General features: G+C 44.3%; 1 protein-coding gene and 1 pseudogene across 2 annotated transcripts in view; one reads left to right on the top strand and one right to left on the bottom strand.

Annotated features, from left to right (window-relative positions):
- Positions 1–20,791, bottom strand: part of LOC139478974 (uncharacterized) — a 30,497-nt gene extending 9,706 nt beyond the window's left edge. The window contains exon 1 of one of the 2 annotated variants that reach the window (XM_071261694.1): positions 20,047–20,791. The gene's annotated coding sequence lies outside the window, so the exon portion shown is untranslated. The remainder of the gene's footprint in view (positions 1–20,046) is intronic. The other variant, XM_071261695.1, reaches the window with a different exon arrangement.
- On the top strand, positions 1,027–25,749 carry LOC139478441 (uncharacterized; annotated as a pseudogene).
- Positions 25,750–27,233: the final 1,484 nt, after the last annotated feature.

The following is a 27,233-nucleotide window of genomic DNA, read 5'->3' as shown; positions in this document are numbered from 1 at the left end:
GAACGCCTAACATCTTCTTTGGTCAAATGTTCCACAGATGTTGTTTTTTAGTGGTCATGTTATGAAACCACAGCTGTCACAGACAATGCAGGCAATACTTTAGTCCGACCTATTCGGTGGGTGAAATGGGGTTTAACGTCACTTCCAAGATTATTGCACTTATATAGCGACGTGCATGCACGTGTGTGTGTGTGTGTGTGTGTGGGGGGGGGGGGGGGGGGGGGGGGGTGTGTGCTTGTACTAGTCCGGACTGATGCCGATTTATAGTGCTAGCTCACCGAGATACCATGCCGCAGTTTAACATGAATACCCCACTCAGACTTAGCCCCTTAATGCCGAGCGCCAGACAGGATAACAACAAGTACCATCTTTTAACGTCTTTTGGTATGACGCGGCCGGGGATCGAACCCCGGACCTTCCGCTCTTCGGCCAGATGCTCTGCCACTAGACCACGGAGGCGGTCTCCGACCTATTCGTGGAAGCCTGTAATACCAGCTGTGGTAGAATGTGATTTGTATATTTCGGGATGCAGATGCCATTTAGAGAAAGTACGGAATTGTTCAGCATGTAAAGAGGGGTGAGACAGGCCCCAATACACAGCACTTGAGATAACGTCAACAATGACTGTAGATTCAAACTTCCCAACAGTGCCACCAGGTGGCGGTAGTCCATCGCTACATTGTGATATTTTGTGAGGTACGAGCGACACCTGGCGTCGTTGTGGAGAGTTTGTAGTCGAGCCTGCAGAAGACCTGTTACGAAGCGGTATACACTTGGAAAAAGTAGTTTGAGACAAATCAACTTTGGCACACGCATAATTGAAATTGTTAGGACAGCTGTGTGCTGTATGTTTTATAATTGTATGGCATGTGCTGATCGCACTGTTAGAAAGTGCAGTCGGCGAATGTGGAGGGCGTTTGTGTTTCGTGGATAGTTCATCACGTGACAACCCCCATATCAGCATGGATGACCTTTCACCACCCCATATCAGCGTGGATGACCTCTCATCACCTCATATTAGCGTGGATGACCTCTCACCACGCTATATCAGCGTGGATGACCTCTCAACACCCCACATCAGCGTGGATGACCTCTCAACACCCCACATCAGCGTGGATGACCTCTCACCACCACACATCAGCGTGGATGACCTCTCACCACCCAATATCAGCGTGGATGACCTCTCACCACCCAATATCAGCGTGGATGACCTCTCACCACCCAATATCAGCGTGGATGACCTCTCACCACCCCACATCAGCGTGGATGACCTCTCACCACCCCAACATCAGCGTGGATGACCTCTCACCACCCAATATCAGCGTGGGTGACCTCTCACCACCCCACATCAGCGTGGATGACCTCTCACCACCACATATCAGCGTGGATGACCACTCATCACCCCACATCAGCGTGGATGACCACTCATCACCCCACATCAGCGTGGATGACCACTCATCACCCCACATCAGCGTGGATGACCTCTCACCACCACATATCAGCGTGGATGACCACTCATCACCCCACATCAGCGTGGATGACCTCTCACCACCCCACATCAGCGTGGATGACCTCTCACCACCACACATCAGCGTGGATGACCTCTCACCACCCAACATCAGCATAGATGACCTGTCTCCCGTCATATTCCACATCAGCATCAAGAACCATTCGTCAGTGCATCACCACCAACAAACACATACTAGCCACATCGCAACATAACCACCATCCACCACTACCTCACTGTGACACTACCACACTACCCCATCACTATACCACTACAGTCTACCACACGTCACGCCACATATGTCATCAAAACTACCCTACGGTGCAGCAAAGATTAATTTCTATTTCATTTGGCTGTGATCGCATTTTGCTGGTGGATGAATTATTGGACTTATCCGCAGTGATCGAGTTCGCATGTGGAACTCTCTTAATTCTCAAACGCATAATTCTATAAAAAAACTTCCTTTCTTGTGGAACTTTGGTTTTGGAAGTAGACGCGAGACAGAAACACGATATCACCCCAGTGGTAGCTGTCAGACAATTACCATGTAGTAGTGGAACCGTGAATTATAGAACGGTTACCATGTAGTAGTGGAACCGTGAATTATAGAACAGTTACCATGTAGTAGTGGAACCGTGAATTATAGAACGGTTACCATGTAGTAGTGGAACCGTGAATTATAGAACAGTTACCATGTAGTAGTGGAACTGTGAATTATAGAACGGTTACCATGTAGTAGTGGAACCGTGAATTATAGAACGGTTACCATGTAGTAGTGGAACCGTGAATTATAGAACGGTTACCATGTAGTAGTGGAACCGTGAATTATAGAACAGTTACCATGCACTTGTGGAACCGTGAATTATAGAACAGTTACCATGTAGTAGTGGAACCGTGAATTATAGAACAGTTACCATGTAGTAGTGATCCCTGGTTGGGGGTAATTATCATGACTAGTGGTTCAAGAATTAAGACAGTAAACCCCCTACTTGACAATTATCATGACTAGTGGTTCAAGAATTAAGACAGTAAACCCCCTACTTGACAATTATCATGACTAGTGGTTCAAGAATTAAGACAGTAAACCCCCTACTTGACAATTATCATGACTAGTGGTTCAAGAATTAAGCCAGTAAACCCCCTACTTGACAATTATCATGACTAGTGGTTCAAGAATTAAGCCAGTAAACCCCCTACTTGACAATTATCATGACTAGTGGTTCAAGAATTAAGCCAGTAAACCCCCTACTTGACAATTATCATGACTAGTGGTTCAAGAATTAAGCCAGTAAACCCCCTACTTGACAATTATCATGACTAGTGGTTCAAGAATTAAGCCAGTAAACCCCCTACTTGACAAATATCATGACTAGTTGTTCAAGCATTAAGACAGTAAACCCCCTACTTGACAAATATCATGACTAGTGGTTCAAGCATTAAGACAGTAAACCCCCTACTTGACAATTATCATGACTTAAACCATGGCTCCTTTGTATTTATAGTTAAACACTTGGCAATGACGGAACTTCTTTTTTCGCTGTCATTTATCTTGGTTATAGAACAATTTCATGTAAACACGTTTGTCGCCAGCGGGATTCGAACGGGTCTTCTGCCACGGCGACATTGGACAAATCGTATGAAATTAACAATTAAATATTTACTTACTGCGATATATGTTTTATGCAATTTTTAAACAGTATGTTACTCTATACATTCTAGTATTTGTATGTACTTGTGGTTTGGTAGCTTTTCGTTCAACGTGTGGTCGACTGGGGATTATTGTGGGTAAATTGTTATATTTAGGAACATAGTGGGTGGGTTAGTTTAACGGGAGTTGAACGGCTGACGTTGAACCTATCTTGTAGTCCTTTTAGTAGCAGCTTATGCCCACGCGGGCGTAGTGGCTGGGAAGACATGACGATGCCACACTTCTTGCATGCTCGGCTGCGGAAGCCATGATTGGGAGGGCCGAGATGAAAGGAGCGTGTTCATCGGGAGTTAAGATAGCGGGGTGGTAAAAAAAGAACATGTTTAAGTAAGCAGGTTGAATTGGTTCACGAAGGTAGGGGATGGGAAAATTACGTAGTTTGTAGTTAAGTGGAGAAGGTTTTTGCCCCTGTTGTTTTTCTTCTGTTTTTTTTTTTTGTTAAATAAACTTTAAACCCAACTTCGCTCATTGTGTTTTATCTATATTTAGAACTGGTAACTCGATCAGGAGCCTCCTAGAACATAAAGACAAAAGAATACTGAACATGGAGAAGAGAACACAACGCAAAGCACCGCAGTAAAACATCAGACCTTTTGTCAACTATTGTTTATAATTCTACTGTCACTAGGCGCCTTTGACAGGCTTTACAGGGCGCCTATTACAAACGAAATGAACAGGTATAAAAGAAAGTACTATAATCTTGATCAGGGCTATGTTTGCTCATAATAGGCTCATCAACATGGGCAAATACAATTTATGCTTGAATTGGTCCAACATGAATGGTTTACTTGCCCCGGGACATAACCCAAATCGGCAAAGTGCGAGGTGCACATGCGAAAAGCTCGGGGAACATATTTCACGTGCTCCACACAGTCTTCTCATAGTTGAGCAGACCCATGAAGATTCCGGGGTAGAATAGGTCTTCAGCGACCCATGCTTGCCATAAAAGGCGACTATGCTTGTTGTAAAAGGCGACTAACGGGATCGGGTGGTCAGGCTCGCTGACTTGGCTGATGCATGTCATCGATCCCAATTGCGTGGATCGATGCTCATGATGTCAATCACTGGATTGTCTTGTCCAGACTCGATTATTTACAGACCGCCGTCATATAGCTGGAATATTGCTGAACGCGGCGTTAAACAACAAACAAACCAACAACATAGTTGAGCATAGAGTTCCTTCATATCTTTCATAATAAACGATTAGGCACTGGGTCCTCGTGGTCTAACCTATACCTAAACACATCATAACTAACAAAACATGAGTTCATAACATTATTGCTGTATGAGTATTTCATACATACAGGAAACTGACAAAGAAAGTATATCCTACTACAACGATAGACCCTAAACTTGTACTTAGTTAGCGCCCCCTCCCCCCCCCCCCCCCCCACACACACACACACACACACTCACACACACACTCACACACACATTAATTCATTTAAACTGCTAAAGTAGCTTTTATCCCTCCTCCCACCTCCACCACCTCTCACTCACTTCTGTATCCCCATTAAGCGCTAATAAAAGACATATAAAGCACCCATTTTTTAAAATTACCTAAAATGAATTTGAATGAAATGGGTGTATACGCATTTAGACCCTAAACACGTTTAGCTCTTAAACACAATACTAAACATATTAAGACCTAAATATGTCAAAATTATGAGACAAGGAACGTGTTTATAGTCTTAGGATGTAAACACATTTTTTACAGCCTAGTGTTAAATGAAACCAACTTCGCATTCGATAATAAAAAAGACTAAGTTTTATGAATGCAACCTTTATTCAGAACATGAAATATTAATAAAGACGAGTGAAACAAATCGCATATTTGATTTTACATCTTTAACAGTAAACTAACACAGTCTGACAAGCGACGCCAACTCACATCTATCAGGGGATTAAAACAAATAAATACAGTTAAGCTAATTTCAATTCCGCGCACAGAATTCCAAGAAATCGTAATCATTGCCAACAAGAACGGGTTATACCCATCTAACACTGGCGACCTACTGACCAGCGAGACCAAATCAGTATGTATCGCGGGATCGAGGCGTTCAGCGTAAAATACTTAAACTGGTGCTCTGATTTCGTTGCGAACACGGACAATACGCGGTACTCGCTTTAGCACCACAGGGAACTAGTTTATGATGTTCGCCTGGCCTTTTGTTGGTTATAGGAATTGAACATCGACATTGGCCGTGATCAGGGCAATATGCCTGTCTCAGGCTTTGACCATTAAACTTCAAACGTCTGAGTGATGAATTATCTCCCTTTGTGTTGGACGTCCAATTACGTGTATTGCCTGAGGGGTGACGTGGTGAGCATACTACTCCTATGGGAATTGCTTCCTGCCAGACCATCTACACGAGTACGCCCAATTACCCTTGCCCACATCGGAGAAGATGCGGTGTCGGTGACAGTCGTAGATCTTCTTCAGTTCAATTTGATCAATGGCGCTTCACTGACTGACGCCGTTTCACTCACCGTCTCATTTGCTTTGTGTGTAGCACCAATCGGACTAAGGGCTTTCTTCTAAGACGGGCGTTTAAGACATCCGTTTTGCTGTCTACCCAGACAATATTACCTTGACAGCTGTAGCGTTTCAACGGCCGGGGTGATTAAAGCTTACTTCTCGTCTATTTCGGTAAAGTTCCGTTGCAATCTGCCGTAGCAGTAATAGCCAGGCGGAGTAATTAAAGGCTTGCCTTATAGTGAGGACGAAACGATCCTCATGCTACAGGTCCTTACATGACAGGGGGCACGGGTGGCCCAGTCGTCTAAGGCGCCGCGATTCGCTGTGCAGAGTTGCGTCCCTTGGACACGCCAGAAACCTATGATTGTGGGTTCGAATCCCGGTTCGCCCCGATTATGTTTCTAGGTTTGTCAGCACCATACCCGTGCTCGTGTGTTTCACCGGAGTGGTAAACGTCTGAGACCTGCATCACTTCGGGCTTTCCTCCCACATTAAGCTGACACGCCGCGATATGACTGGAATACTGTTAAAAGCGGCGTTAAACCCAACTCACTCACTCACTCCTTACATGACATAGTACTCGTCTGTGATACAACTTTCAGAGGTTGGAGTATATTGTATACTTTAAGAAAGTAAAATATCTAGCACTTTTTTTTTTTTTGGTGTGGGTGGGTGTGTGGGTGGTTTTTTGTTGTTGTTTTTTTTGTTGTTTTTTTTTTTTTTTTTTTTTTTTTGGGTTTTTTTAGGGGGGGAGCTGTTACTGCTGGAATTTATGTGTAGATGTAGGCTGTGGTCGGTGTCACGGTTCTATCACGAATCAACATTGAGAATAACAAGGCCGTTATCTACGTGTCTGGACACCCAAGCTTACGAACGTGATGTGTCTGCCACTGCTTCTGTTCGCGAAACGAGGAGAGACACCAACCTTTGAGTGAGTGAGTGAGTATGGTTTAATGCCGCTTTTAGCAATATTCCAGCAATATCACGACAGGGAACACCAGAAATTGGCTTCATACATTGTACCCAGGTCGGGAATCGAAACCGGATCTTCGGCGTGACGAGCGAACGCTTTAACCGCTCGGCTAATGCTAATATTTGATGTATTTGATACGGGTATCCTTGTTGTGTGTTTAGCCTTATGAAAACAACGTTTTCGTATTGTTTTGTAATGTTGTAAGGTCAAATTCAAGTTTCAAGTAAAAAATTTCTTTTCCTCGACAGTTTATGTCGGTACACGCATAAGGCATGTTTTACAAGGGTAATTCATTGAACGATTGAAGTCAATAGTAGTACTTTTCCAAAAAAATCTCAAACATGCAAACATGAGTCTTTATACATCCCGGTCAAATTCCAAAGTCCAAATTAATAAATATGAGAAGATCCGGGTGATATTTTGTCTTCAGCAACCCGTGCTTGTTCAGTGAGGGGCGATTTTCGGGATCGGGTGGCCAGACTAGCTGACCTGGTTGATTCATGTCATCGTATGCTCATGAGGCTCATGATGTCAATCACTGGATTGTCTGGTCCAGACTCGATTATTTAAAGACAACCGCCATATCACTTGAATATTGCTGCGTGGGCGTTAAACAACACACAAACAAACAACGGGAGCATTACAAGGGATATATACACCTGACAAAAAGATTAAGCACCGCTTTACTAAATTATTTCCACATAAAAACGTTTCAGTTTACAAAGGGACATAAGTAAAATACACCACTGTAGGTAAAAAAAACTGTAGTTAACGCCGCACTCAACAATATTCCAGCTATATGACAGGAGCTTGTAAACAATCCAGTCTGGACCACATAATCCATTGATCGATTTTGTGAGCAATGATTAACGCCGTCGGGGTACGACGACACATCCGACCCGTGAAGATTCCGGGGTAGAAGAGGTCTTCAGCAACCCATGCTTGCCGTAAAAGGCGACTATGCTTGTTGTAAAAGGCGACTAACGGGATCGGGTGGTCAGGGTCGCTGACTTCGTTGACATGTTATCGATCCCAATTGCGTGGATCGATGCTCATGATGTCACTGGATTGTCTGGTCCAGACTCGATTATTTTACAGACCGCCGTCATATAGCTGGAATACTGCTGAGTGCGGCGTTAAGCAACAAACAAACAAACAAACAAACGACGACACACCCAGACAAATCACAGAATCTGACCACCCGACCCACTTGGTCGCCTCAAACGACCAACATAGGTGGGGGTGGGGATGAGGGTGAGGTACCAGTGGGATGTGGGAGGCATTTCCACGCGTTGTCTTTTCCAGGTCCATAGAACAAACCGAGATGTATCTCATTCACTGGATGAGATTAAGATGCAACATCACCAATTCCCCTCTATCGGTATTATACAATAAACAGTGGATTTGATATCCCCAAGCGATGGTAGTCAATATTCATAGAATACACGATACAATCAATATAACATGTCTCCATTATTCAAGGACGCGGTGGAATATCGCTGACTTGGGCATTACACAGCAAACAATGGATGTCGGATCGTAAAAGGGAAACAGCACAGCTACAACAGCTTCTAGGTGGTACGACAACGACGTATATGTATATATTCTAATTATATTACTGGCTGGCTATTGTCTAGACTAATCCATAATGACTTTCTCTTCCCCGAACTGGACAGAATATAATGACCTACCAACTCAAGACATGATACCTTTTTAACGACATGGTCAAACAGAGGCGGATCAAGGATTTTAACCAAAAAAAAGAGAGAAATTTGTTTGTGTGCATGCGTGCGTGCGTGCGTGCGTGCGTGCGTGCGTGCGTGCACACTGCAACCACGTCACATGATGGAAGAACTGAGGCTCCATTCCTCTGTTTAACATGGATATCCCACTCTGACACAGTGTACCGACTCCGAGCCAGTCCTTGTTTTAACCTTTATGCCGAGCGCCAACATGGACAAAACAAGTACCATCTTATAAAGTCTACAGTAGAAAAAGAAATCAAATACCTTTTCACAGATAAATGACATTAAACTCAATAGCCCCAAGCCTACAGATCAAAACACTTAGGCGTCATTCAAATATAACGTGGGTGTCAAATCCAGATATTTTCCACAAAAACTGATCACTCTCGAATTGTCACAGCAAAATAGATCCTCTTTCAGACTGGATATAGAGTTCATAACCCCAGGGGTCATTAACAACTTCGACATGTCAGTAAACACACAGTGCAGGGAATTCATGAATAACATTTGCATCGCAATCATTATCGCAAATGTATCACGTATTCAAAGGGTTGGATCATTATGGATAGGAGTGAATTTATGTTATCCATAAATCGTGTCTACTTTGTATTCATATAGAATGCAATGAAATTGTATAAGTCACTTTATCAGTAATTGTATTTCTGTAATGTAATGTTCAAAGGGCCTGCGGCCTCTAACTTGAAATAAAGGTGTTACACAGTGTCTACTTTGTCATCCGTCAACTTCTAAGTAATGCCTATCAAACAATTCGGGAGTGTATCCAAATAACTATAAAATGCTCGTATCATCATGTGAGAGTCCATGCAGGTGAAAACGTTTAAAGGTAGTCATCAAACGGTCCTTCCAAACGCTGCTATATCCCAAAATGCGACTAAGCTCGTCGTAAGAGGCGACTAACGGATCGGGTGGTCAGGCTCATTGACTTGGTTGATGCATGTCATTGTATTCAAATTGCGTGGATCGATGCTCATGATGTCAATCACTGGATTGTCTTGTCCAGACTTTATTATTTACAGACCGCCGTCATATAGCTGGAATATTGCTGAGTGCGGCGTTAAACAACAAACAAACAAAACAATCCCAGACTGAGGTTTTCATTTTCTCTTCAACATCACGGATCCTGACTGGTGCCGTGTGCAGAAAGGGAATTTCATTCTGACGTATTTACATCACGTGGGAATTATACCGTCGGAATATGTTTAAATTTAGAATAACAAAATTTTAAAATAAATGGATGCCTAACATTTTCCAATCCTCGCTTCCATGTAGGCCGTGACAAACGGGATCTTTTCATTTATCGGACTCATTCCCAAAACTTGAATGAATGTTGTCAAGCAATGCCATGGAAGCGTTTTAGTGCCACATTTTAAAAATATCATCAACGTAGTGAGTGAGTGAGTGGGTGAGTGAGTTTGTTTTTACGCCGCCTTTAGCAATATTTCTGCAATATCACGGCGGGGGACACCAGAAATGGGCTTCACACATTGTACCCATGTCGGGAATCGAACCCGGGTCTTGGGCGTGACGAGCCAACGCTTTAACCACTAGGCTACCCGACCGGCCCCTCATCAACGTAGATGTAAGTATCATCTACGTATATGTAAGTATCATCTACGCTGATGAACGTATCTTCTGCGTAGATCATATATTTTATTCACAAATACGCTTCCATTAGTTCTTCTTTCAGCCAGAGTAACGTTACCTGATCATCTTTTCCAAAACTATTTTACAAGTATGACTCTGAAATATTCCCAATAACGGTGTTGAAACATAAATTGTTTTTACAGTATTGTTGACATACGGATCGCCTTACCATGACAACACCAATGTGAAACAATGGCATCATGGTATAATCCCCCGGGTATATGCTATTTGTATAGCGTACGTTCTTTTCTATACCCAACGTCTTTAGACCAAGGTATGTTGGTCGTCAAACATGAACATGTGCCAATAAGTGTCAATAGTTCTGAGTATGTTGACAATGTGATTAGCAGTTGAAGAACATGATGACTTTGTGTACATATACGAGGCTTTGGGCGCATTATTCACTGATCAGAGTTGTGCCCCTTCAACGTACCCGAATCCAGTGATCGTGGGTTCGAATTTATGATTCTCCATTTTAATCCATTTTACACATTCCATTTTACAATTTACACTGTGGAACATGCGCACTATTTAACACACAAAGCGACATCTACATTGAAAGCTTGAAATTTGACATTCCTATTTGGAACTTGCTTTCTCTGTAATTGAATCCCAAAACTATAATATATGCCTGAACTGGTTAGCACGATCCAAATGTGAGTGAATATAGTTTTACGCCGCGTTTGTCAGTCGCATGCACTATCGCGGCGGGGACGCCAGAAATGGGCTTCACACATTGTCCCTATGTGAGAATCGAACCCGGCCTTCTCGTGAGAGAGCGAAAACTTTTAACTGCTAGACTAGCTCATCGCCCCTTACGACAACAAAACCTGTATCACAGACATGACAGATGTTTTTATACATCCAGCTTGAGAAACACGGGTCATTGTGAAAACAAACAGGCAGACTCCCATGCAATGCAATGTTTTGTGGTCTAGTTAGGGAGAAACCATCTGATTCTCGAAGAGAGGGGTGCTGTGTGTGTGTGTGTCAGTGTGTCTGTGTGTAAGATCAGTATTTGTTTTTATTATCTCTTTCTAGTTTCAGCAGATGCTCATTTTTTTTAAAGCGGTAAATAACGCACTTTGTTAATTGGACACTTGTCTGCACGAAAAGAGGACAATATAGTCTTCCCTACAACCCTGAAAATCAAATGGTTGATCCCTCAGCCACTCCTGTCCGCGTGGAATCTAAGTAATCTACGGTGTAGTTGTAACATAATTGCTTCGCGACTTCTGTTGCATGACCGACAGAAAATTACTACTCGATAAAACTTTGTATAAATACATCACAATGTAAACATGTTATTTTTAAAGCAATGTATTGTTCTGCTGCCACCCAAACGTAACAAGAATCGATATGAACACACGTTTGGGTCAGCAGGCGTTCTGCGTGCAACGGAAGAATCCATTTCCATTGAACAGGTAGGGTGGCGTGGTGTGACTCGGTACATGCACTTCGTGTTTTCGCCAAAGCGCCCTGGAGAGTTGTTGGTTCAGAACGCCTCACCTAACACTAAGTACACTTTTATGTTTGGAAACGTATTTTAAGCGCAATGAAGCACACCAACAATAGCAAGAGAGCACTTGTCTGTTAATGGCGAACAAATATTCATTTAACAAAGGCTCATTTAGAATATCCAGATTCCACCACCCCTGTGCCCACTATTGCAGACACAATTGTGTTAATGTACGGAAGCCCGTAAGGGAAATTCAAGATAACATGTTGAAATTCCAAGATATTTTATTGAAAACTGAAGATACCATGTTGAAAATGATAATTTGAAATTTTAAGTGCAATAACAATGTTAATTATAAAATCATTTGACATATTATCTCGACATTTCAACATGGAATACATTTTTCTAACATTGTGCCTTGGATTTTCAACGAAGTATCTTGAAATTTCAAATTAGTATCTCAAATTTTCAAAATAGCATTTTGAATTTTCAAGAAAAAGCTAAAAATGATATGAACCTTGTTTGTTTGTTGTTTAAAGCCACACTTAGCAATATTACAGCTATACGACGGCGGTCTGAAAATAATCGTATCAATCCAGTGATTGACATCATGAGCATCGACATACGCAATTGAGAATTTTGGACACGATGCCATGCATCAATCATTCAGCGTTAGTCGCCTCTTATAACAAGCATGGGTTGCTGAAGACGAATTGTAACCCGTATCTACACTGGTGACTTGATATTAAGCGTTATGACAGACAATTTTGTTTTAGGGAACTGTTTCAAGTGGAAGGGTTTCCGGACAATTAGAACAAGCCAACAATAACTGGCAACGCAATGGAAGAAATGTATTTTGGTTTACTCATTAACTAAAAACATAGAACAGCTGAGCTCCTCGGCAGTGGCCCGACTCCTGCGTGGAGTGGAGTGCAACCTCTCCCCAGTCAAATGACGATAGGGGGCGCGGTGTACGAAGATACCTGCAGTGAATGAGTAAGTGAGTATGGTTTTACGCCGCTTTTAACAATATTCCAGCAATATCACGACGGGGAACACCAGAAACGTTCTTCACACATTGTACCCAATCGCGCTAAATTTAACATTTGAAACCTCACGCTGCGCTGCACAGTTAAATCTACAGGTAACCTAACTCTAGCCCGGGTCTTCGGCGTGACGAGCGAACGCTTTAACCACCAGGCTTCCCGACCGCCCCACCTGCGTTGAATGAACAAGCGTCTCCAACTAGGGGTATGAATATTGTTGCACACCCCACACCCCATACCCCATGCACATACCCCATGTACACATACTGTCGATAAAGTATGTTTAAGTCAAGCTGACTTAGAGGGAACGAGGGGCCAAGTGGTCTAAGGCGCCGCAATTCGCTGTGCAGAGATCAAACCTATGATAGTGGCCGGGGGCACGGGTGGCCAAGTCGTCTTAGGCGCCGCGATTCGCTGTGCAGAGTTGCGTCCCTTGGGCACGCCAGAAACCTATGATTGTGGGTTCGAATCCCGGTTCGCCCCGATTATGTTTCTAGGTTTGTCAGCACCATACCCGTGCTCGTGGGTTTCACCGAAGTGGTAAACGTCTGAGACCTGCATCACTTCGGGCTTTCCTCCCACATTAAGCTGACACGCCGTGATATAACTGGAATACTGTTAAAAGCGGGGTTAAACCCAACTAACTCACTCACTCACTATGATAGTGGCTTCGAATCCTGATTATAGTTCTAGTTTTGTCAGCACCATGCCCGTGCTTGTAGGTTTCACTGAATTGGTAAACGCCTAACTAAACATCACTTCGGACTTTCCCACTCTATTATTTTGACAGGCCGTGATAAAATTGAAATGCTGTTCAAAGTAGCATTAGGCCACTCGGGTGATTTGGAACAATTTGCAGTTCTATCGTTCAGCCTTTGTGCGCAATGCAAGACATACAATTGTAAATACATACATAGAATATAAATTGTCAATGCAAGAGAATAACCAGCCTAGATTTTCTGCTGAAACAGATTCCACTAGGCGTAAAGGGCAAATAGCCTTGGAAATAATATGAATGGACCACTGAAAATCAGTGATGAACCAGGTGTTCTCGAAAAGGGTAAGCATGTCCTGCCCTATCGTTAGCCATTCATACAATTTGCATAAAAAAATTATTGCCTGACGCAGCACAGCACTACTTCGATGCAACGTCAGCCTGTAAAAAAACCAGACGATCAAGTGATCGATGACCCAGGATATCCAGTGACACGAGAGTACCATTACTGATTTTGTTGAAACTAAGAAAAACGGTATGTTAACTTTAAATTACGTCCGCTGTGTACAAGTGCAGAGATTTTGCTGCTATAATTAAAGAGAACCCTTAAGAAATATATTCGTGTTGCAACACAGTGGGGCGCAGTAACGAATGTCATCTTTAAGTCATGGTAATTTTGCTACACATATTCCGAAAAGGCCTGGCCACTTGGAGATGTTTAGATCCTTGCATTCTCGATTTTTTCAGTATTCACCCATAGTGTAATTCTCCTTAATATCGTCCGTTTAATATTCGGGGGAAGGGAGTCCAAATACTTGTGTGTCAGTCTATAACATGCATTCACGTGGTGAATGGAATCCTAATTGACTAAAGCACCACGTGAATGCACCAAAAGTGCATCCACGTGGTGATTCGGATCCGAATAGGTTCCAGAACCCATGAATATATTGATAGAGATGCATCCACGTGGTGAACAGAATCCAAATATGTTCTTGGAACACGCCAAATATCTGTCGCCAAAGATGCATCCACCTGGTGATTCAGTTTTGTTTGTTTTTTAACGCCGCTCAAGCAATATTCCAGCTATATGACGGCGGTCTGTTAGTAATCGTGTCTGGACCAGGCAAGCCAGTGATTAGCATCATGAGCATCAATCTGCGCAATTGGGATACGATGGCATGCATCAACCAAATCGGCGAGTCTGACCACCCGATCCCGTTACGACAAGCATAGCCGCCTCTTACAGCAAGCATGGTTTGCTAAGGATCAATTCTAACCCGGATTTTTACGGGCTCCTGGTGATTCAGATCTGAATATCGTATAAGTACTCACGTGTCTATTGCTAAAGCAAAAGCTCCTATAAACATGTTTCAATGAACTGGCAATTTCAAGATATATATGAAGCTATTCGTGTACGATGGCATCCACATCATACGCATACATTAATTTCCGCCGCGCTCTGGTAAATCCATAAGAAGTGCACGGTAGAACTATCTCTGACTGAAATCTCCCTTGGGTTCAGAAGACGGTAGTTTACCACTCGCGTGATCAAAGACTCAGTCCTCGTTTCTTGCACATTAAAACTATTGGAAGCAGTGACTGGATATCAAGCGCCACCTATCACTGGAGCCAGTGAATCTGTACCTTGACTGCCTATGCAGCTCACGCTCTTGTGAGATCCCTCGTATTATCAAGAATGGATTACTGCAGTGCACATATTACAGCAGCACAGAAAAGCTATTCAACAAATTGCAGGGTCCAGAATACAGCAGCCCACCAGAGTACCCAAGAGAGCACATATAACACCAGTGCTACAAGCTCGACACTGGTTACCTGCCAGAGCAAGAACTGAACAACTCATGCATATCTGTGTAACCACCAAATGTGTCCCGATTACCTCACGGAACAAGCAAGCGCTCTCCACCAAGAGCCTTACGATCTGCTGACAAACATGTACTAACTCTCTCCATGAGGAAACGGAAATATTTTGGCAAGAGATCTTTCAGCTTTAGCGCAGCAATTCTCCGGAATGAACTCCCGCTAGAAATTAAACTGCAACCATCCTTGGACAGTTTCAAGAAATTGATTAAAACACGCCGAAAGTACAGCGATGCTTACATAACTGCTCCTATTACTATGTACATGGTGTAGAGAACGCATTTGACATCCCTGTAATGTAGCGCTTTGAGCATTCATCCCTCTGTCTGTAAGAACAGATTGTGTACTCCGTACAGCTGTCTGTAAGAACAGATTGTGTTCCCCGTACAGCTGTCTGTAAGAACAGATTGTGTACTCCGTACAACTGTCTGTAAGAACAGATTGTGTACTCCGTACAGCTTTCTGTAAGAACAGATTGTGTACTCCGTACAACTGTCTGTAAGAACAGATTGTGTTCTCCGTACAGCTGTCTGTAAGAACAGATTGTGCACCCCGTACAGCTGTCTGTAAGAACATATTGTGTTCCCCGTGCAGCTGTCTGTAAGGACAAATTGTGTTCCCCGTACAGCTGTCGGTAAGAACAGATTGTGTTCCCCGTACAGCTGTCTGTAAGAACAGATTGTGTTCCCCTTGCACCTGTCGGTAGGAACAGATTGTGTTCCCCGTACAGCCGTCTGTAAGAACAGATTGTGTACTCCGTACAGCTGTCTGTAAGAACAGATTGTGTTCCCCTTGCAGCTGCCTGTAAGAACACATTGTGTTCCCCTTGCAGCTTTCTGTAAGAACAGATTGTGTACTCCGTACAACTGTCTGTAAGAACAGATTGTGTTCTCCGTACAGCTGTCTGTAAGAACAGATTGTGCACCCCGTACAGCTGTCTGTAAGAACATATTGTGTTCCCCGTGCAGCTGTCTGTAAGGACAAATTGTGTTCCCCGTACAGCTGTCGGTAAGAACAGATTGTGTTCCCCGTACAGCTGTCTGTAAGAACAGATTGTGTTCCCCTTGCACCTGTCGGTAGGAACAGATTGTGTTCCCCGTACAGCCGTCTGTAAGAACAGATTGTGTACTCCGTACAGCTGTCTGTAAGAACAGATTGTGTTCCCCTTGCAGCTGCCTGTAAGAACACATTGTGTTCCCCTTGCAGCTTTCTGTAAGAACAGATTGTGTACTCCGTACAACTGTCTGTAAGAACAGATTGTGTTCTCCGTACAGCTGTCTGTAAGAACAGATTGTGCACCCCATACAGCTGTCTGTAAGAACATATTGTGTTCCCCGTGCAGCTGTCTGTAAGGACAAATTGTGTTCCCCGTACAGCTGTCGGTAAGAACAGATTGTGTTCCCCGTACAGCTGTCTGTAAGAACAGATTGTGTTCCCCTTGCAGCTGTCGGTAGGAACAGATTGTGTTCCCCGTACAGCCGTCTGTAAGAACAGATTGTGTACTCCGTACAGCTGTCTGTAAGAACAGATTGTGTTCCCCTTGCAGCTGCCTGTAAGAACACATTGTGTTCCCCTTGCAGCTGTCTGTAAGAACAGATTGTGTACTCCGTACAGCTTTCTGTAAGAACAGATTGTGTACTCCGTACAACTGTCTGTAAGAACAGATTGTGTACTCCGTACAGCTTTCTGTAAGAACAGATTGTGTACTCCGTACAACTGTCTGTAAGAACAGATTGTGTTCTCCGTACAGCTGTCTGTAAGAACAGATTGTGCACCCCGTACAGCTGTCTGTAAGAACAGATTGTGTTCCCCTTGCAGCTGTCGGTAGGAACAGATTGTGTTCCCCGTACAGCCGTCTGTAAGAACAGATTGTGTACTCCGTACAGCTGTCTGTAAGAACAGATTGTGTTCCCCTTGCAGCTGTCTGTAAGAACAGATTGTGTTCCCCTTGCAGCTGTCTGTAAGAACAGATTGTGTTCCCCTTGCAGCTGTCGGTAAGAACAGATTGTGTTCCCCGTGCAGCCGTCTGTAAGAACAGATTGTGTACTCCGTACAGCTGTCTGTAAGAACAGATTGTGTTCCCCGTACAGCTGTCTGTAAGAACAGATTGTGTTCCCCGTAAAGATGTCTGTAAGAACAGATTGTGTTCCCCTTGCAGCTGTCTGTAAGAACAGATTGTTTTCTCCGTACAGCTGTCTGTAAGAACAAATTGTGCACCCCGTACAGCTGTCTCTAAGAACAGATTGTGCACCCCGTACAGCTGTCTGTAAGAACATATTGTGTTCCCCGTACAGCTGTCTGTAAGAACAGATTGTGTTCCCCTTGCAGCTGTCTGTAAGAACAGATTGTTTTCCCCGTACAGCCGTCTGTAAGAACAAATTGTGCACCCCGTACAGCTGTCTCTAAGAACAGATTGTGCACCCCGTACAGCTGTCTGTACGAACAGATTGTGCACCCCGTACAGCTGTCTGTAAGAACAGATTGTGTTCCCCGTACAGCTGTCTGTAAGAACAGATTGTGCACCCCGTACAGCTGTCTGTAAGAACAGATTGTGTTCCCCGTACAGCTGTCTGTAAGAACAAATTGTACAGCCCGTACAGCTGTCTGTGAGAACAAATTGTGTTCCCCGCAAAGCTGTCTGTAAGAACAGATTGTGTTCCCCGTACAGCTGTCTGTAAGAACAGATTGTGTTACCCGTACAGCTGTCTGTGAAAAAAGATTGTGCACCCCGAACAGCTCTGAAAGAATTGATTGTGGACCCCGTACAGTTGTCTATAAGAACACCTCCTAATCCCCCTGTAACAGTGATTCTGTACCCCGTACAGCTGTAACAACAGTGATTCTGTACCCCGTACAGCTGTAACAACAGTGATTCTGTACCCCGTACAGCTGTAACAACAGTGATTCAGTACCCCGTACAGCTGTAACAACAGTGATTCAGTACCCCGTACAGCTGTAACAACAGTGATTCAGTACCCCGTACAGCTGTAACAACAGTGATTCTGTACCCCGTACAGCTGTAACAACAGTGATTCAGTACCCCGTACAGCTGTAACAACAGTGATTCTGTACCCCGTACAGCTGTAACAACAGTGATTCTGTGCCCCGTACAGCTGTAACAACAGTGATTCTGTACCCCGTACAGCTGTAACAAAAGTGATTCTGTACCCCGTACAGCTGTAACAAAAGAGATTCTGTACCCCGTACAGCTATAACAACAGTGATTCTGTACCCTGTACAGCTGTAACAACAGTGATTCAGTACCCCGTACAGCTGTAACAACAGTGATTCTGTACGCGGTACAGCTGTAACAACAGTGATTCTGTACGCGGTACAGCTGTAACAACAGTGATTCTGTACGCGGTAAAGCTGAAAGTATGTATGGGTTGGACATGTGTCAGTTGAACTCTACAGCGTTCGCCAGGAGATATACAGCTGTCGATATGGTTTCACATCTTTGGACATTGCTCAATCCCCCGTATCATGGAAGCCGGGAGCTCAAGGGGTTCCAATCCTCCGTTACGTTAAAAGCATGCGACTCTCAGAGACACATATAGGTGATTAAGAAGGTGCCGACTGCCGAGTCAGCTAACGCCTTGCACATTAGTCCTGCTAACGTTATTCGCATTACGCAAACGTTTTTAACGCAACGCTATTAGCCTGAGCAATCATATCTCACTGAGCCTGTCCCAGCATTGGGTATACTAACGAGTTTGACAATGATGGCATTGGGCGTTGATTGGTAACTCAGCCTCAGTATCTGTCGAGAGAAATCGATGACAATATACAGAAAGATATTTTCTCTCACAACACATTAATCACGTTTCTATGTGTGAATTATGTTTAGACTGCGGCTGGGGTAACGATGATATTACCGGCGTTAGCGACCAATGCATCACCAACACAATAAACGGGCTGACTGCCAGGGATAAAACCCGCTGATGCGGAATTATTGAAGCAATAACTGAGTTTGGCCACGGGGGAGCGCGTTATCAGTCATCACGAGCGTGAAATGTGCATGTGGAGAGATGTAAGTATAAGACGCATTTATCACAATTTGCACCTGGTGGAAGAATGGCGTGGTGATAATCGCGGTTATATATGGACACTGTAATGTGCACGCTGGAATATTGAAGTTAATGTTTCAATTCCGAGAAACACATGTGTTATTATCAATACAGGCATGAAGATGAAGACATGGGGTTTATGTGGGATACGTGATTCCACATCCATGTAGACACGCTTTAGACCGAGTTGGAGAGAGTGTTCCAAAGTTTGCTAGATTAAATTGCTTATCAATTTTATTGAACTTTGATGTATACTTTTTAATAAGGTAATGAATTTGTAATTACAACAATGAACAAATGTACATCGATAGATAACGTTTGCTTTTCTCTCTCTCTCTCTCTCTCTCTCTCTCTCTCTCTCACACTCTCTCTCTCTCTCTCTCTCCATATATATAAACAGACTCTAACATCATCATAAACAGACTCTCTAACATCATCATAAACAGACTCTAACGTCACCATAAACAGACTCTAACATCATCATAAACATACCCTAGCGTCATCATAAACACACTCTAACATCATCATAATCAGACTCGAACATCACCATAAACAGACTCTAACATCCCCATAAACAGACTCTAACATCATCATAAACAGACACCCTAACGTCATCATAAACAGACAACCTAACGTCATCATAAACATAATCTAACATCACCATAAACAAACTCTAACATCATCATAAACAAACTCTCTAACGTCATCATAAATAGAATCTCTACCATCATCATAAATAGACGCTCTAACATCATCATAAACAGACGCTCTAACATCATCATAAAAAAGACACGTAATACTCACAACATCGCCTACATCCAAACGTTGACTGACGTACCTAGCGTCCCCGCTAGAAGCACAGTTCATCATTCCTCCTCCCGCTGTGACCACATCGGTATCCTAACCACCACCATTTGTATTAAGCCGAATGTGAAATCGGTGATGGGGCTGTTTTGAACATCCTGACCGCTCCCCGCGTTACTGCACACAAGCAGTTCCCTCCGAGCGCGCCGTCAGCAACGCTACCAAAGCTCCATACACCGCCACAGGCTCAAAATCATTATTGATCATAATTCGACAACAAACTTTGCAGGAGACAGAAGTGGTTGAATAGCTCCGCCGGTTGAAGTAGCTCCCTCTGAAGAACCGCTCCTACTCGGGTCCCACCGCGAGAAGACGGGTCACGAGAAGCGCAAGCCATATGAGCAGTTCCGCAGCTTTTGTTCGGGCCAGTCAATGCGCGCCTGGTAGGAACGAAGCCATCGTTTTTCCCGATTCATAGCCCATATCGATTATTCTTGGTAAAGTTCTTTGGTATATTGAAATTTACATGTTGATTGATGGGTCGCAAGTACCGTGGACAGTAGACAGACGAATTGGCTAGTGTCAGTCACATGACAGCGTCTACGAGACCGAAGGCTTCAGATTCAAAAAATATTTCCCCCGAATGGGCTCAGAGAGCTAGAGAATGACCTCTCGGTCAGATTCAAAGAGCTTAATAAGCATCCAGGGCTATATATGTCAGCCGTTCTCTGATTCGTACAAGCGTTATGTCCTTCGACACGAACATGTATACGTGTAAGCTGACGTACTTTACCGTCGACGGGAGTGAGAAACGGGACGGACGTGAAGATATCATTCGTGTAACATTTACAAGGTGGTGATTGAGTCACGAATGGCGCAGTTATAAGGTCGGGATGAAGTAGTGCACGGTCCACGTTGTTGCAGTAGCCACACGGAAACATCGTCATGCTGCTGCTGCTGCTTTTAGTGTAGCTGCAGGGGATGTATTATCTGTGGTTGAGTGACGCAAATTGATTTCCTGACTTTAATTAAATTTTTAAAAATTCAACTTTGCATGACTTGATTCTGTTACAGGGATATTTGGCAAGATGCCAGGTGGAGTTTGATTGAGATTTATACAGATGTTTTGTACTGGATGTGATGGGGAAGATTGGTTGCCTTGACAAATCAGAAATGGCGTTTTGCGTTTAGGAAATACTGCTGCGCTCAGCACTTTGACACGCGTATTCAGAAAGCACCCACGCTTCCTTGTTCACATGTAAAAACGCACACGCACACGCACACGCACATGCACAGGCACAACCGCACGTAATCTAATAACGGAGTCCTTAAAAAGCAGTATAAAGAAAAGTCACGCAAATACAATCTCCGACTTCTTAAAACCATCCGTAGTAAGACACCTTAAGTGGGTTTTTTTATAAGAGTGTGTGATTCGTGAAAATCCGGGGTAGAAGAGGTCTTCCGCATGCAACCCATTTTTGCCGTAAAGGCGAAAATGCTTGTCGTAAGAGGCGACTAACGGGATCGGGTAGTCAGGCTCACTGACTTGGTTGATGCATGTCAATGTATCCCAATTGCGTGGATTGATGCACATGATGTCAATCACTGGATTGTCTGGTCCAGACTCGATTATTTACAGACCGTCGTTATATAGCTGAGTGCGGCGTAAAACAGCAAACGAACATGTCGTTAGAGGCGACAAAGTGGATTGGATGGTCAGACTCGGTGACTTGGTTGGCGCACATGTCGTTAGGATCCGTGAAGATCCGGGGAGGAATAAGTCTTCAACAACCAACGTGTGCCATAAAGGCGACTATGCTTGTCGTAAAAGGCGACTATGCTTGTCGTAAGAGACGACTAACGGGATCGGGTGGTCAGGCCGCTCACTTGGTTGATGCATGTCATCGTATTCCAATTGCGTGGATCGATGCACATAATGTCAATCACTCGATTGTCTGGTCCAGAAGCGATTATTTACAGACAGCTGTCATATAGCTGGAATACTGCTGGGTGCGGTGTTAAACAACAACAACAAAAAACGAAATACTTGGAGCCATTATATACATGGAATTAGGCTGAGTGTACCGATAAACAACAAACGAACGAACGAACAGACTACCTGGCCATCATGCACAAGTGCCCTACGTTGGAAGAACTGCCCTGACAGACAGACTTCTTCACAGTGTAGGACCATCCTTCTCGGCTCAAGTTTTTTTCACTGTCAGTAGCAACCAGCTCGTTCCTATCTGTCAACACCCTCCATCACCACCCTGAGTTTATTGCCAGCCTCTACACAAGCCAGCTTTCCGTTTTTCAAATTAGAACCTCCAGCCACCATTCCTTCCAACACCTCTGAGGACGGCGTCAGGCAGGATCTGTTGTCCTCTGGAGTCTAATAAAACTGTCACGTTCCAACTGCTTCCACACTGGTCCAGTGTTGGTGCATGGAGGCTGTGAATTTTCTCCATATGGTGGGATATAATTAAATATTTTTCCACGTTGAATACCATTCTGGCTTATTTCGACTTCCGTGGTCTAGTGGTAGAGTGTCCGCCCGGAGAGCGGAAGATCCGGTGTTCGATCCCCGGTCGCGTCATACCGAAAGACGTTAAAAGAATGTACTTGTTGTTACCCTGCCTGGCGCTCCGCATTAAGGGGATGACCCAAGGACTGGTCGGCTCGGAGTATACTGTGTCTGAGTGGGGTATTCATGTTAAACGGCGGCATATGGTATCTCAGTGGGCTAGCTATGTAAATCTTCATCAGTCCGGACTAGTACAAGCAGCCACTCACATGCATGACCGTCGCTATATAAGTTCAATAATCTTGGACGCGACGTTAAACCCCATTTCACCTCACCACCTTTGGCAGGAACGTCAACAATGGCATAGCAATGGACACGGGGGCTTAGGCATGACTGAGTGAGTGAGGTGTTTAACGCCGCTTTGATCAGCATTTCAGTATTGACGCAGGAAGAAAAGCTAAAGTAATACAGATCATAGTAGTATGGGTATGATACTGACAAACCTAGATACATAATCAGAGCGAATCGGGATTCGAACCAAGACCATAGGTTTCTGGCACACTAAAGGGAAGCTCTGAACAGCGGAATCAGGACATAGGTTCATTTTTCCTTTCGGGGGTTCGATCCCCCATAAACTGATTATGACCCTTGCTTTTTGAGCACAATACCTCGAAGGTTTCACCAAAGAAGGAAAAGTCAACGACCTCGGTACACTTAATCCTACTTTAAACTAGGACACTTAAAAGCGGGTTAGCCCAAACCGAATCGCTCTTGGATATATGTAAACTGCGTTTATAACGAACACGCTTATAACGAACTGACGGATATAACGAATTTAGGTTTTGGTCCCGACCATTTGCTGTATATGTGCTGTACATATTCTTGTAACGAACTACTGTTGTAACGAACTAAAATAAGTGATCCCTTTGGGGTTCGTTATAACCGTAGTTTACTGTATGTCGAATGATGTAAGAGCACTGAATATTGAAAGGCCCCGCTGACGCGGTAAAACATGGGCCCTGGTGGTCGAGTACGTACATCACCTAATATGGGCTGTGGATATTAATGGCCAAGATTAATCAACAGTGTTATTCGCTGTGGACCTCTATGGGCGTTCATTTGTCACGACTACCAGCCACATGGGAACATTGTGTGAAGCCATTTTGTTGTGTCCGACCCAAGGATATTGCTGGAATGCTGCGGAAGGTCGGCGAAGGTTTCACACACTCGCTGTTACGCTGATAATGTTAATGCACAGGTAAATGCAGCGGAATAATGCTTAGATTAATGCAGCGGAATACTGTTCAGATAAATGCAGCGGATAATTATTTGGTTAACGGTGCGGATTAATGTAAGGTTATGCAATGGATTAAAATAAGGAGCATAGAATGAATTAATGTAAGGACAATGTGATGGATTAATGCCTCTCTACGATCGTCGATTTTTAGTTTTAAGAAAACATAATTAACAGTTAAATAATAATTTTACGTTGCTTTGCAGATTTATTTTTTATAAATATTGAAGTTGGAAGATCACAATATGTATTGTTTTAGGAAAATGTTGAGCTTTTTCACAACGTGTGCATGTTTTTTTCATTAGTGAGTGAGTGTGCTGAGTTCAACGCCACCTTGAACATTATTCCAGTTATATCACGGCGTGTCAGCTGATGTGAGAGGAAAAGCCCGAAGTGATGGAAGTCATTTTCAATAGTGGTTGGGTATGGTTTTACGCCGCTTTTGAATAATATCAAGACAAGGGGCACCAAAAAAAGGCAGCACCCCGGCATCCCAGCACCCAGGACCCCGGCAACCCAGCATCTCTACACCCCAGCACCCCGGCACCCCAGCATCTCTACACCCCAGCACCTCTACACCTCAGCATCTCCGGCACCCCAGCATCTCTACACCCCAGCATCTCTACACCCCAGCACCTCTACATCCCAGCATCTCCGGCACCCCAGCATCTCTACACCCCAGCATCTCTACACCCCAGCACCTCTACACCCCAGCACCTCTACACCTCAGCATCTCCGGCACCCCAGCATCTCTACACCCCAGCACCTCTACACCTCAGCATCTCCGGCACCCCAGCATCTCTACACCCCAGCATCTCTACACCCCAGCACCTCTACACCTCAGCATCTCCGGCACCCCAGCATCTCTACACCCCAGCACCTCTACACCCCAGCATCTCTACACCCCAGCACCTCTACACCCCAGCATCTCTACACCCCAGCACCTCTACAGCCCAGCAACCCCGCACCCCAGCATCTCTACACCCAAGCACCTCTACACCTCAGCATCTCTACACCCCAGCACCCAGCACCCCGGCACCCCAGCATCTCTATACCCCAGCACCTCTACACCCCAGCGTCCCGGCAACCCAGCATCTCTACACCCCAGCACCTCTACACCCCAGCAACCCCGCACCCCAGCATCTCTACACCCAAGCACCTCTAAACCTCAGCGTCTCTACACCCCAGCACCCAGCACCCCGGCACCCCAGCATCTCTATACCCCAGCACCTCTACACCCCAGCACCCCAGCATCTCTACACCCCAGCACCCCGGCAACCCAGCATCTCTATACACCCAAGCACCTCTACACCCCAGCACCCCAGCACCCCGGCACCTCAGCATCTCTACACACCAGCAACCCCGCACCCCAGCATCTCTACACCCAAGCACCTCTAAACCTCAGCGTCTCTACACCCCAGCACCCAGCACCCCGGCACCCCAGCATCTCTATACCCCAGCACCTCTACACCCCAGCACCCCAGCATCTCTACACCCCAGCACCCCGGCACCCCAGCATCTCTATACACCCAAGCACCTCTACACCCCAGCACCCCGGCACCTCAGCATCTCTACACACCAGCAACCCGGCACCCCAGCATCTCTACACCCCAGCACCCCGGCAACCCAGCACCTCTACACCCCAGCACCCCGGAACCCCAGCATCTCTACACCCCAGCACCCCGGCACCCCAGCACCTCTACACTCCAGCACCCGGAACCCCAGCACATCCAAACCCCGGCACCCCAACATCTCTACACCTCAGCACCCAGCACCACAGCACCTCTACACCCCAGCACCCCGGCACCCCGGCACCCCAGCACCTCTACACCCCAGCACCCAGCACCTCGGCATCTCAGTACTCTATGCTACCCTCAAGGACTGACATAATGTGTGTAGGGTGATTAAACTGTTTGACGTGGCTAATTGTTCCAGAGAACGTTGATTATAGCACAGCCTATCAATGTTTTTAACCACTTTGCCTAGTTCTTGCTCGACTATTTACAGTCCTTAGTCATATAATCTGACTATTTCTGACTGTGACGTAAAACAACATTCCACAAAGGCTTACATCTCAGTTAAGTGACCACATTTTCAAGTCATCTTGTCCGGAATTATCTTTTGATCTTAATCGATGAAGATCGACATATTTCATGAAAAAACTATTACGCAAAACTTACTGAAATGTGGCAAGAATATTAAATGAGCTTCGTATCAGCAATAAATTTGTTCCATTACGGACGCAAGGCAAATCTACGGAAGTGGATATGTGACAAAATTGCGTTATGCTATATGTCACTTTCATAATTCCATATTGCATTTAATTGCCCTTATACAATATGGTATGTTACACATTGCATACCGACATTCGAAACTACATCTTTCATCTTAATAAATGCAATAATACTTGGTGCACAATTGTCCTTTTCTTGCTAAAAATCTACTTCATGGATGATGTAATTTTTAATATCAATTAACTACTGTAAATGATCATTCATGGCATTTCACACTGTATATGTTTTCTACACATAATTCTTTGTTTCGTCTACACGAATTAATGACGTTGATGCGAAGTTCAACCGAATTATTATAGCTCTGCTATTCTCCCTTTTGGTAAAAATGGAATCATAAAGTATCATGTCGCATTTTGGCACAGATGCCTTTCCATACACGTCAACCATTGATCAGACGCAGTTTCGTAAATCAGTAAGGTGGTGTGAGGTTGGACATGAGTGATGCTTATACCCCGTCATACTGGGATACAGTCCCGGGCGATGGAGGTACATTACTCGTCTCGCAAATATCGTTAAATGTAAAGTACTGACAATGATTGAGGAGTCAATTAGTAATTGATTGCCAGTGACCCAATTTTGAGTGCTGGTGTGTTTCTATTAATGTACCCGAGAACCGCTGTGGATATCATTCTAATAATTAGTATATTGGTGTCGAGGCGTTATGTTTTAATGGGAAGTTTACACGATGTACGTTGTTGTTTTTTTTGTTGGAAGAGAGGCTGGTCACATGACCGCGAAACTGACGTTCATAAGCGTCTGAACGACAACATTTGACGTTCATACGTTTTTTACATGACTGTATCCTTGAAATGACGTGAGCACTGATGGATTACTTCCACGCGAGTAAATACAAAGCTTTGATTTAACAAACGGTGATCATTCACACACTTTAACATTGCATACATTGGAAAAAGCTCCGACGTTCATACATTTGACCTTCACCATTCAAATTCAGACCAGACTCTCGATATTCATATTCCACTGTATTCTCACAAAGTGAAAGTCGATTCTTAAATGGTGCAACACGGGCGACTGTGGATATAAACAATGGATCGTTCCCCTTTCGAATAATCTG

This window comes from Haliotis cracherodii, unplaced genomic scaffold (assembly GCF_022045235.1).
Source record: "Haliotis cracherodii isolate W230 unplaced genomic scaffold, xgHalCrac1.p SCAF_4, whole genome shotgun sequence".
Classification (NCBI taxonomy): domain Eukaryota; kingdom Metazoa; phylum Mollusca; class Gastropoda; order Lepetellida; family Haliotidae; genus Haliotis; species Haliotis cracherodii.
The sequence above is the reverse complement of the archived record's forward strand: the minus strand, read 5'-3'. Positions and strand labels throughout refer to the sequence as shown.